This window comes from Panthera onca, chromosome D3 (assembly GCF_046562875.1).
Source record: "Panthera onca isolate mPanOnc1 chromosome D3, mPanOnc1 haplotype 2, whole genome shotgun sequence".
NCBI classification, from domain to species: domain Eukaryota; kingdom Metazoa; phylum Chordata; class Mammalia; order Carnivora; family Felidae; genus Panthera; species Panthera onca.
Genome location: NC_138350.1, coordinates 46639751 through 46653094, shown reverse-complemented (window position 1 = coordinate 46653094; position 13344 = coordinate 46639751).

Here is a 13344-nt window from a genome sequence, read left to right as displayed (position 1 = left end):
TTTGCTGGCAGCCTGATTTCTTTAGCAAACCACACTTGAGAGGCCAAAATCATGGAGCAGGCGGCAACAAGTGAGCCTTCAGAATATGTTTTCTTAGATACTCTGAGGCTAATTAAACACACATACACACATGCACACAACCACACAAACTCTTCCATCTTTTGTTTTAGAGGTTAAGCCTGAATTTTGCTAAATTTTCACATACATGTAACTTTCTCAGGATGCTCAGCCCCAAAATTAATCCTCAAGAGACTAACTTGGAGGATTAATCCCCCAACTGGGATCTTAAGAAATCTTCTTTCTCAGAAATCTTTCATTTTCTCTTTGGAAGCTTGGAGAAAAATACCCACTGCCTTTCCATGTTCTTTTCTTCAGTCCTATCTTTTATGTTCTGAGATGCTTCATTCTGCAAAATGAATTGTGTATCGTGTGTATGTAGGTTCAGGGGAATGGCTTAAAGTTCATTCTACTATTTGAAGCAAATACAGAGTTAATTCTTACTTGTGACTGTACCATCTAGAACAGTTTCTGGTACTTAGTAGTGGCTGAAAAAAAATATTTATTGAATCCACTAACTCAAAGTCAAGCATCAACTGGTTGGCTAAGGCAATTTGGAAACTTTAGTCATTTCTTATTTTTCACACTGACTTTCACAATCAACGTGACCTTTACCCCTAACTTAAGTGGCATATGATGAGGGGTTTCATTTTACTTTCCGGTTCCATAGAGGAGAAAACCAATTAAACATATAATAAAACAGATGGGAATTTGGGCTTTATAGGAATCTGAGGGTCCGAGAGCCTCCTGGGACCTGTCACTGAGTGTGGACTGGAAATCTCCATCTCTTAGCCAAATTTTGTTAGCCTCAGGTGACGGTGTTAACACAGTGTTAGGCTGCCTTTTCAACAAAACACAAACAAAACCAAACAGAAGAAAAACAATCAAACCAACCCCCCACTGCCCACCGGCTGACTGAAGCAGCAGGATTGTTGTGTTGAGGAAGGGGCCAGAACAGGAGGAGGTGGCAGTTTCCTAACAAACTGTGTTGTTTGAACAATTTTATTTAGTTTGGGAAAAAAAAAAGTTCCTCGTACTGAAGATTTATTTGGAAGTTCTGGGCAGATTAACTTTTGGTAAGAGTCAGAACTAAAAACTTTATTGGGAATGCTGTGTACACTCCAAAGACCAACAAGAGAATTTAAGTGAGATGTGATTAGTATGAAGAAAGTTACATTTATTGTACTCTTATGTATAATTGATCACATGAAAGGCCTTTTGTAACTATAAAAGAGACAGCCCATTAAATTGTTTTACCCTGAGGATTATACAAATTTGTGGATATCGGATTGGATCACCAGTCTATTGGTTTCATAGCAATGGTAAATCATTAAGATGCGTATTTTTATTCATATATCTTTCTTGCTATTTATTATTAACCAAATAGCTCCTCCCAGTTTTAGCTTTACTTTCAAGCATCCGAACCAATCATTCTGCCTCTTCACCACCAGCGAATGATCAAACTATTTCCTGGTAGCTCCATAGGTCACCTTTGAGGGACTTTAAGCAGAAAAAAAAATATTTCACAAGAATATAACTGTGTTATTTAGTCATGGACAGGGAGTCTATAGCAAAAGTCAGATGCCATCTTATCTCTTGATTGGAGTAGAGAGGCCATGATGTCCTTGGCATTGTTTTGTGCAAATTAGTTCAGCTCATTTCCAAGGCTTCCATTACCCAGATAAGAATGTGCTCAGAGAATTAAAATTTAAGTTATGAACATTACCTGGCTCATGTGGGTTGAGCAAATTGGCTCCTATGTTTATGCTAGAAAAGGTTGTTGAGGTTGATTGCCATTCCTTCTTTATCTCAGATAGCTCAATAGTACACAGAAAAACATAAGCCTGAACCCCTCCCATAGATGTTTCAGGAGGGTACAGCTGCAAATCACAGCCTGTAACACAGAATGAGGCTGAATCCAATTTATCATCGTCTGTTCTCTTGATTTACAGTTTTCATTTAGAGAAATACACCTGGCAGATCTCAATCATTAGAAATGGAGGTAGTTGAAATCAGATGGTTACATTGACATGTAGAACTTCTCCAATTAAGCCTCTCACATTTCTTTTAGGCCTCATAATGAGTACTCAGCCTAGTGTTTTTTGAGTACTGCAGAAACTTTGGGACATGCTTGCAGCCAGGGATACCTCCAGTATCTACTGTTCCCTTTGTCCCCAAAACAATCCATGCATTATGTCAATTTTTGCTTTGTCCCAGATCAATTTCACTTAAAATATTAACTGCAGAGGTTAACTGGGTATGTGTATGTATCTAGGGTTCTGTGCAATTGGATGAGAGACAGAGAGAGAGAGAGAGGGAGAAAATGAGAGCAGGAGAGGGAAAGGGAGAGAGAATGAAAGAGAGAGATGGAGAAAGAGAGGGAGCTTGTACTAAATAAATGGTATTCAGTTTTAAATGAAGTCTCTCAATTAGCATTGAACATTTTTTTAAACAATCAAGATATTAAAGCTAGAAAGAAGTTAATGAGCCTATGGAGAAAGTAACTTCTAAAGATCATTTTGTGCTTGGGATGGTAATTGCTTTATGACATTTTGATGTCATTACAACATGAAATTAGGAGGGCAAAATGTTTCCAGAGTGTTTCTTTGGATACCCTGTTAGGAAGCTATTAAACGGCAAGATTATACTGGCAAAATGATTTCAGTGTGTGCCTTCGGATACCTGCTTTGCAAACCATCATGAACTGAAGCTACAATGCAAAATGATTCCAGTGTGTGTCCCTGAGAAGGCGCCCACTCCCGTGCTGTTATGTTCAAATGGCAGTGGAAGATTAAACTTGGAAGCAAGAACGTGTTGGGGGTGGGGGAGAAATTGGTGTAGATTAGTCTCAATTATGATGTCAAAATGAAATGAGACAATCACTAAGCATTAGGATTGAACTTCAACCCCCTAGAACCAAGCACTGTGTGAGCCATGATGTTCATGAGATGCTGAGACTTTCTACTTCTTCTCACTACAACAGTGACGTCCTTTGTTGAAGGACTAAAGCTGCCTTATATAATAAGAAGTTGCAAAACAATATGGCTTATGGTAAGGAGGAAGGTCAGTTTATAGCTGGAATTTTAAAACTGCACACATATAAGAAAAAATGAAAAGCAAAAATTCAAACCTCAAGAAGAAATTATTTTGCTCTTGTACCCAGAAATTATAAATAATAGTCTACAAAAGAGGCTGCCTTTAAAAAAAAGTCTGAAACAAACCCAAGAATTACAACCAGGCACACACCAATATTCTGTTTTCTTCATAATCTCTACTTTTCCCCCCCAGATGTTGTCTCCTGCTGTGCAATCTTCACATCCAAAGAGGCACTAAGAAGCTGAACATCTGGGGCGCTCCATTATAGGAGTTAGTGCTCAGAGAAAAAGAGGGCTGAAATAACTAATGTTCCTTTCTGTCAGTCCATAAAACCATACTTACTTTTCAGATGTTCGCCAGTAGGTCAGGGTCTTATAAAATTTAACATACTTAAACGTCTCTTGGCCCATATCTTTCATGCTTATCAGTGGGTTAATTTGAACTAAGGGTAATGCTTGATGTGTATAGTCAGTACATTTGTATGTGTGGATATGTATGTGTGCTTCTGTGTATGTGTGCTACCATGGCATCAAAACTATGATTGCTGTAGATATAGTTGTTATGGTAAGAAAATGTATAGCCTGTACTCAGTACTCGAGTAGTCTGCACTCAGCAATAAAGAAATAAGACATTGGTTGAGATTGATATCGCCCATCACAAACAGAGTGGGAAAGTTGGTTCTCATAGGCCCCTAACAGCAGAGTGGCAATGGAACCATTAGGCATCATGCCTACCTTCTCTTTTCATGATACCACATGCATTTTCCCCAAACCCTCTCTTCCTTTCACAATTATGTAAAGAGGTGTGGAATCGGCATCATCAAACAAAAAAGAATGACCTAGGTACGGATGATCTCCTTGATAGTGGGCCCGTGGTCTTTCTACATCAAAGATGTTGGGGACAAGGAGGTCTAAACATGTTTTCTGTCTTATTCTCCAAAATTCCTGCTTTTACCCAATTCTGTTTTGTTTTAAAACCAAATGATTGTGGTTTCATATTAGCTGGACATTGATCAGAATAAAGAAAGAGAAGGAGCCGTATCCAATTTCAATGGTATAATTTGGGATTTCTCTTAATTTTAGGCCTATTGGTAGCAACTTGGAGCTTTGCTTCTGTTTGGGGAAAATGCCCTGTTGGGATAAATTTATGAGGTTTCCTCTGACTGCATAGACCTTGCTCCATGATGCTATCGAAGCTCTCAGTGAAGTTTGAATTTCAGTTATTTGCTCTTTATGTATTTTATAAGCTCTTTGGAGAATGTGGAGTCATAACTGCTCAGTATTATTATTAAGGTTATTATATGCATATGCACTGCCACTTAGTTTTGAAAAGTAAATATTTGTGCTAATTATATCAGTGTCATCCACTGTGCTAATTATATCAATATCAACATGTTGATATTAATATAATTAATTAGCACAAAGATTTACTCTTCAAAATACATGGCAGTGCCTCTGATTCATTTGCTGTGAGGGGAGCATGAGTGAAGTACAATTCCATAACACTATATTTAGGCTCTGATATGCAATCAGCTTTAATAATTACCTAATACTGTAGGTGGCCTTAGACAAGTGAAATGGTTTTTTCAGGGTTGCCTGGGAATTGGATGCAAAGATGAAAATATCCAAGTAGCTTTCTCCCAACATTCTACTTGGTCATTAACCAACTATCCAAGTACAGAGCTGCTCCTAATTAACCCTGAAGACCTCGACAGAAAGGTAGGTGGAATGAATTAAAGTGTTGAAACATAGAAAGAAAATAATTGTCCTGACTTAATTGTTATTATTAAACAATATTGGGCTTGGTACATTTTAAATGGAAAAACCACCCAGCAATAAGAGTCAGAAAGGGGAAAAGAAAGAGCATGAGTCATAAGCCACCAGAGCAGTGAGCAGATTTTAATTGGAGGCTATGCATTATGTAAAAAGTTCCTGGTAATCATATGAATGACAAAGACATTACAATAACAGTTAACAACTATTGTTTTTATTCTATGCCAGAAATACTTTGAAGTGTTTGCTATTATTTCATTCAGTGAACTCAACTCCATGAAGAACAATTGCCCTTGTTTCATATGAGGGGAAACTGAGGCTCAAGAAGTGCAAATAATCTGGCCCTGTCACATAGCTGGTGAGGGAGTGTGTCTAGACTGGTGCTCAGTCCTTGCCCCACTAATCTCTGCTGTGTTCCCAATGGACACACAACTAATTACGCAGGAAGAGATGGCCCAGGAGCATTTGAAGGATAGCTCCTTACACTTATTTTACTGGGACAGGGAAGAGAGGTTGCCTTGAAGCATACGTTTCCCAAGAAGACTATATCAGGGCTGTCTAGAAAGAAGCACAAGTCTCAACTACCTCTTGACCGGAAAGTTAGCAAAAATAAGGCTTAAGTACAACCAATTCTCTTTTCTGGATTCATAAGCCAATATACAGAATGCCAGGAGATATTTAAAATGCCAAACCTCCAAATTTTTATTAGCAAGGTCCTGATGTTGGGCCAATTTAGAAAAATAGATTTTTATAACCAGATCTTTGGGACACCCTCATCCTGATACAAATGCGGAAAAAATTGAAACCCAAATTTGGTGAGAGAAAAAGGCTGAAGATTCCAGAAAGAGCAAAGAAAAAAAAAGCCAGAGCTTCGGACCCCACTTCTGTGTTCTCTCTGCCAGGCCACATGGCTTCTGTTGACCCTCCTCTGCAGGATTGGCCCAATGTTGTTGAAGTCTCCCCCAAATTTATGTGTAAACCTCAGAAATGCTCTTATGTTCTTCAGTCAAATAATGAGAAGAAAGAAATTAAGAATTGCATTTAAGTGCAAGCATCACTACTCCTGCCATTTATTCATCGATTTGGCCACCATTTTCTAAATCTTTGAATGACTCTTTCATTATCTTAGAAATCTCCTTGCGTGAAAAAAAATCAGTTGATATCATCCCATGTAAACAAGTTTCCATCTTTGCTTGTGATGTTACTTTTCGCTCTTTTAAATTTTTGAGTATCATCTATTGCCATTTCAGCTAACCTTGATGAGACACATCTCCAGAGATAGTAGAAACACGAGAGAGACAGAAGGCAGAAGACATGGAGAGGATACAGATCCAAGAGTACCATTCTACTTTTCCATGACTGCCCCTCCAACCTCTTGTTGGTTTCCCAGGCCAGTAGTTAAAGACTTGGTGCTTGATGCCTTTGCATGTAGGTAATGTCCCTTCTCTACAAATGTAATGATGTCTACTTCAGTATGACACAATTCCTTTCTTCTCCCATGGCCCCTCCCACAGTGGCTTTAGTTTTCTCTTCTCAGCGCTTCACACCTGTCATCCCACATTTTACGCATCCTCTTCCACCTCTTCTCTTGCCTCAAGGCTTCTGTCTCCACCCTGTCCAGGTTCTGACATTCAAGAACAAACTTGTTGGCCCTGCGTGTTCCTCCCCTACATCCCTCCATCCTTTGCTTACTTTTCTTTATTTCATGACAGATTTTTTTCTACATTTAGAGGGCACTGCCTTCAACGAGGCACTTGTAAGTATTATAACACATTGAATTCATGTTTTTGTTTCTTTCCCCATGGAATTCACAGGGTTCATGGTCATCGTCAGAGTCAGCACTTAAGAGAGCTTTTCATCTTCCAAGAACTCCTGAATTAATGGGCTTGAATATGAGGCTCTTCTGGTCAGGTAGCTAAGTGCATTAATTAAGCTCCATGTGCTTTGTTTCAGGAGAGGGTCACAGACAGATTTATCACTTCCTTTGATTTACTTCAACCGGTTTTTGCCTTCTTCTTTCTTCAAAAGCTATAGTCCACAACAGACGTGTTTTTTTTTTTTTTGTTGTTGTTGTTGTTGTTTTTTTTTTTTTTTTTGAGGGGCGGCGGGGGGGACACGTGAAAGGAGTACATTTTCTGGTGGAAAATACTTTGTTTCGCGCCATGACTCCTATAATGTCTGTAATTAAGTCCTAAAGAGAAACCAAACCTTTGAGAGCTTCCAATGACCCAACATTTGCCTTTTCTCTCTACATCTTTCTTGTCACTGAGTTTCTCTGGAGCAAATTCAGCTCTTCCTTTGTGCTCTTTCTGTAGAAGTCCTCACTTACATCCTGTCTCCATCTATTTGTCCCTGTTCCAAGCTCTTTCTCCTTCTTGCAGTGGGTCCTGGTCCTCTGCTTGGTCTCTTGGATTAGAAAAAAAAGTGACTTTTAGAAAGAAACTCCAAAATGTCCTACAACAGCACAAAATGTGCCTCAGAGAAGTACAAGTAGGTCTCTGTCCCATCCACTGTCTCTCTTCCCCATTGTGATCTGAACGCCGTTCCCTCCTTGGCCTGCTCCCTCCCTTTTCTTTTCTTTTCTTTTTTTCCTGTATTGTCCTTCTTCCTTACATTCCTCCTTCCTCTCTATTTTCCTTTTTCTCTCTATTTCTTCCTTCCTGTCTTTTTTCCTCCTTTCCTTCTGAAAGTGAGTGTCTGACGTGTTCAGTAACTTGTGACTACAGACAGAAGTGGTCACAGTGGGTTTTGAACACCAAACTGAGAGACTCAAAGGCCTTTTGTTTTTCAATTTTGAAAGAAGCTGATGTGGTCATTTCTACAAGACTTGGATCTTTGATAAACAATTGATTGTCTTATACATTCCCAGAGAAAATCATGCACCCTCCCTACATTCCATTTCCCTCATATGTAAAGCAGAGGGGTTAGTTTAAGCTCAGAAGATTTTCTAGTTTAATTGAAATCTGTAGGCATCAGAATTAGAATGTGAACCTCAGACTGTGTATCCTTAATAAGAGGATAATAATAACTGCTCCCTAAGTTTGGGGTGATAATTAAATTAGACAATGTACATAAGGCCCAGCATGGGTTTCTTACACATAGTCAGAACATAATAAGAGGTAGTTACCATTTATATATTGTGAAACTATAATGGCCAAGCACTGTGCTAGGTACTCAAACCTCCAATTCTTCATTTAGATCAGTAGGGAGAGAAGAGGTCACCCACAGTGTCATTTACATTCTATGTAAATAATAATATCTTAACCCCCCAAAATATTCCTGAGATGCCTTTCAGCATAAGTAACTGAAGGCAAAGGGGATATTTTGGGGCTAGAATCTTCCCATGCCTTACAAATAATGCTTATAGGCAGTAACCAAAGGGGCCCTGCTCATAATATCCTTTCCTGGAAAAACATCCAAGGTTGGACCATTTCCACAAATAGGACCAGGAAAATTCCCATGGTGCTGGAGCACTTGTTTCCCGGGGGTTAGTGGGTCAACGACTGCTCCCTTTTCCCAGTGGAAAAGTGCAAGTTATCCCACGGGCCACAGAGCTGAAGGAGCATTGATGTGGTGTGTGGGAAAGAGCACAGATTGGATGAGAAGACCTGGATTCTCCTCTCAGCTCTGCCACCAGCCTGGTGAGATTCTGGGAAAACTACTTCACCTGCCTGGCTAGATGGCTCATTCACCCTCTTGTGCCCTAGAATTGCCTGAAGAATTCCAAAAACAATTCCAATTCCTGGGCCCCTCCCCAAAGTTTCTAATTCAATGACTCTGGACTGAAACCCAGCATCAGTATTTTTGGAAAGCCTGCCAGGTGATTCTAATATGCAGCCACAGTTGAAACCACTTGGTTAGACTATAATTCCATAACCCAGATGAATCTAAATCTACTGTTGTCTAAATACCTACAGCATTGAAAACGAAACCTGGGTTGTATAATGTACTAGGTTGTAATGGAATGTTCTTTTTTGTAAGGCCTGCCCAGTTTTCTTCTTTGGTAGAGAATTAGCATTGATTTGTGCATCTGATAAATCATTCTTATGTGCCTACTATGTTCAAGGTGCTTGGAAATACCACCCAGCTGCTTGATTCATGCAGACTCAATTGCTTAGAAGAGCAAAAGTTTCCCCTTATCCAATTCACTTAATCCTCTGGGAAATGGTCAGAAGCTCAGAGTACTTTTCCATCTGGAAAAATCACTGGGGAGAAGGCCTGTGCTGCTGTAGCTGACAAAGAATTTGGCTGGCCTCCCTCTCTTTGCTGATAGCTGCCCAGGGACTGGGTGAGAATCATCCTCTGCTTGTACCCTGAGCTTTATCCTTTCTGTCCCAGGTTGCCCTCACAGATCCAGAAGATGATGGAAACTATAATCAGAGAGCTAGAAAAGAGTGAAGTGAAGCTAGAGATAGGCCCTAGCTTTGCTGACTGAGAGAGAAGGCAGAACACTGAGGCACTCAAAAGATTTGTATCCACATAAGATGTAAAGATGCTTCTTTCAAAGATGTTTAATCTAAATCCAAATATCTATTTATAGCCTACCTCTTTCCAGAAAAGATTTGAGGCAAAGGATCAAAACGTGGCTAGACACCAAAGCGGGTTTTCCTCAGATAGAAGGCAGGTTGGTAAGCCACTCCTTACAACTCTTCTAGAAGAGTAGCCCTGCTGTCTCCATCTGTCAAATGTCTGTGTCCCATTGTAGATTCTCTGCTTATGTTGCTAATTTTTATCTTCTCAAACAACCAGGCTTTCTTGAAAGCTATTGAATATTACCATAAGGGAGCTACACATATTCTTGGGAGCAGGAACAAGAATGTGTCATCAAGTCAGAATACAGGCAAAGAACATGAAATTGAAGAAGAGGGAAATGCCCTCAGAAGACCACCTTGTCCTTGTACCCCCAGGATAAACAGGCCCTCCTCGGTAAATCAACTGTAATTGAGGGCAAGACATTTCAAACATTATTTTTACATGAAAGCAAACACAGATATATGTTAAGTAAAATGCATAAGTCCCATAAATTATTAAGACAAACTCCAATATTTCAAGTGCATTTCTTGCCTCAGTTCTGGGATCAGCACCATCAAGTGAGCACATAGATGACCTCTAAGGCCCCTTCTGGGATTGTTACCACAGTGCTGGGCACTTTTCTGTATTTGATTGCCCTCCATGATATCAGACTTCTAAAAGTGATCAGTCTTGTGGTGATTTTTTAAAATAATTTCTTTCATTTTAAGTTTATTTATTTATTTCCAGAGAGAGAGAGAGGGTGTGTGTGCATGCATGCGGTGGGGAGGAGCAGAGAGACAGGGAGAAAGAGAATCCCAAGCAGGCTCCTCACTAAGTGCAAAGCCTAATGAAGGGCTTGATCTCACAACCGTGAAATCATGACCTGAGCCAAAATCAAGGGTCAGTCGCTCAAGGACTGAGGCACCCAGGTACCCCAGTCTGATGCTGATTTGAATAACAAAGTCTAGATTGACTTGGCTTGCTTGTGGTTGGCGATGTGTGAGAACTTCTGGTATTATCAACCTCTGTGTGTGTGTTGGTCTAATTTCACTAACTGAAATTATCTCTCCCGGAGAGCAAAATCCATGACTTTTGGGTCCCCAGTAGTAGAACTGAATATTTGTTTCATGAATGAATTCTTGGCCTTGCCTTCTCTCTAGGGGAAATGAAAAGAGGTCCCCACAAAGAGTGCCACTTTATCAATTCAATCAGTATCAGAGCATCACTTCAATTTCAGTCTACCTAAACCACTTTTGCTTCAGAATGATGGTGAAAATGTACTTCAAGGCATTTATCTGGATAATGGATGAGAGAGATGGTAAAAACTTGAGACATTTCAGGAAAAGAGCACTTTCTGAAAGACTCAGTAATTTTTAGGAGAACATCACCTCAAATATTTTCCATGCTAAGTAATGTCAGATTTTGTTGCACTTTTTTTCCTAACTTAAAAAAAAAGAAACAAAAAAAAGAAGTGCCATCACCCACAAGTGAATGAGTGATGTCTTCTCCCTGAGTTTTTTCAAAAAGTCCCAGGGAAATTATTTTGAAAGAGACTCAAACTAATCAATAAAGGAAAGGCTCTGCTTCTGTTGTAAATCTGATCCAAATCTTGTTACTGTGTTTTCCCACTGACGTTGTTCTGTCTTATGGAAATCCCTCCTATAGCACTTCTTCCCTGTTTGGGGGGAACAGGAATAAAACTGTTCATCTGGCCTTTGGCACATTCTTCTTATGAGACTGAAGGAGGTAGGGGCTTGCTGAACGTGTCCCTTTAAAGTAGAGAAATGTTTCACTTGGCATTTCTGCTCTTTTAACTCGAGGGCTTGGTTGGGAGCAGCAGCTATAAAGGAGGGAAGAAGTGCATCCTGTGCTACTTTGGGCCCCTCCTCCCTCCACCTTAGATTCTGAGCTCACTGCATTCAGTGACATGTGATATGCTCAAATCTCTTTTCTTGGCCAGGTCAGTCCTGAGCGTATTGTGCCACCATGGGAGTCTAGAAGAAAAGACTCCCATGGTTTCCTGATACTCTGTCCTCTGGAGCTCTCAAGCTCCTGGTATCCTGACGGACTGTTCTCTGATTGCAGAAGATTCCTGTTTAGCCCCTTCTCTCTGCATGTGTGCAAAGATGTTCCTCATTCTTTATCCCCTGGGAACAAGCTTGACATTCAGAAAAGACATGAGCTACCTTCTTGCTAAGGACAGGCTTAGAAAGCTAACTGTCCCCCAAGAATCAGAAAAACCAAAAGAACCACTCAGTAAACACCATTGCAGAGTAGGAAAGGGTACCAGCCTTGGTAGTGTTCAAATGCTCTGAGCTGGGTCAGCTGATGGGGCTCTCAGCCAATGCCAGATGATGGGGAGTTTTATGACAGTGACACCCGGCGACTGAAACGGATGAAGTTTCTCAGTTCATTGCACTAGTGCTAAACTCCAGGCAGGAGAATCGCAGCTCCAGGTCTTTACTGCTGCCTCGAGAATGCCATTGACCGACAGGGAGGTGGTCTGCTGATCAGCGACTAGATAGCGTGGATGGACCCCCAGTCATTTCCATCTGGCATTGGCGTGTCCTGCTGCAATGTTAGTAGGGTACGCCCTTGATTCCCGAATCCCCCATGTTTAAGACTAAGTAACAAGTTGGAGCAGTGAATAATTCTAGGAGAGACTAGAGTGCTGGCTACATTTCCTGTCCTGACTCCCTTCCTGAGCAAAGGTTCAAAGCACAAACCTAGTGCCCTGTCTTTGACAAGCTCAAGGCTCCCGGAGGTTTGGAGCCCTATCAGGGACTAGAACTTAATTGGCCCTCCTTTTCATCCACTTTCTGACTCAAGTTAATCAGGGTTTCATTAACCTCAGCAAATGGGTTAATTAAATGTGGTTAATTAGATTTGGTTAAAATGTGTAAATTAAACTGATTTCATCAGTAGCTTTTCCTACCATACCAGATCTTGGCATTAGAAACCAATATCTATAAGTCTCCATCAGATTGGAAAATGGGGTTTCCACTGAGGCAGGCACGGGTCCTAAATGAGATGCGGTCAATTCTCTGGGTGCTCACTTGAGGAGCAATGGTCCAAAATGACCTAATGGTCTCTGGACCTGGACATGCTGTTCCCAGAGCAGCCTTTTGAAAGTGTGCCCTTCCATGTCTTTTATCGTGTCATTTACGGTGTTGTTCATCTGGGGGAAGAATCTGTCTACACACAGGGCTTCTTCCAAATGGTACCTAAGCTAGCAGGTCACAACTACTCAGCAAGAGGCTTACTTACCACCCCCCCCCCCCCACCAGACCCGCCCAACCTCAGAACAGACTGCTGCTGCACGAGCCAAGCGGAAGCTCATGTTTTAAGCAGTGCTAATTGGAAGTGAACATCTTATAAATAATCCATGCCCACAATCTTTGACGTGCGTATACATTCAGCAAACCAAACCCAGCAGATTACATTCAGAGCGGTTCAGGAGGAAGGCCTGTGACATCCGTGGCCTGTCAGTGCCCATACAGACAAAGGGATGCACAGGGAGGCTGGGGTAGTGTTCTCTTCCCCTCCTTCATTTATACATCCTATATTCACTGGGTTGTGTGTTCTAATAAAATATGTAAAATTTGGGTATAGGTATCTTTTCTCTCTCTCTCTCAAAAGTGAACAGGATGAGAAAAAGAGAACTGGGTTTTGGGGGGCCAAGGCAGGTCTGAGTAATTGGAACCAATTAACTTAAGTGAAAATTTCTGAAGCTGTATTTCATGTGAGTGTTTGGCATTTTCAGGAGAAGGCTGTAATTATGTTGCTTGGAAAAATAATTGGTGGTTTGGAGCCACGCAGATGTACAGTGCCCCTGAAAAGAGATGCATTTTCTGAGAGTGATAGGAAATGTGGTGATTCTTAGGACCCATTCCCCAAATTCCTTTTA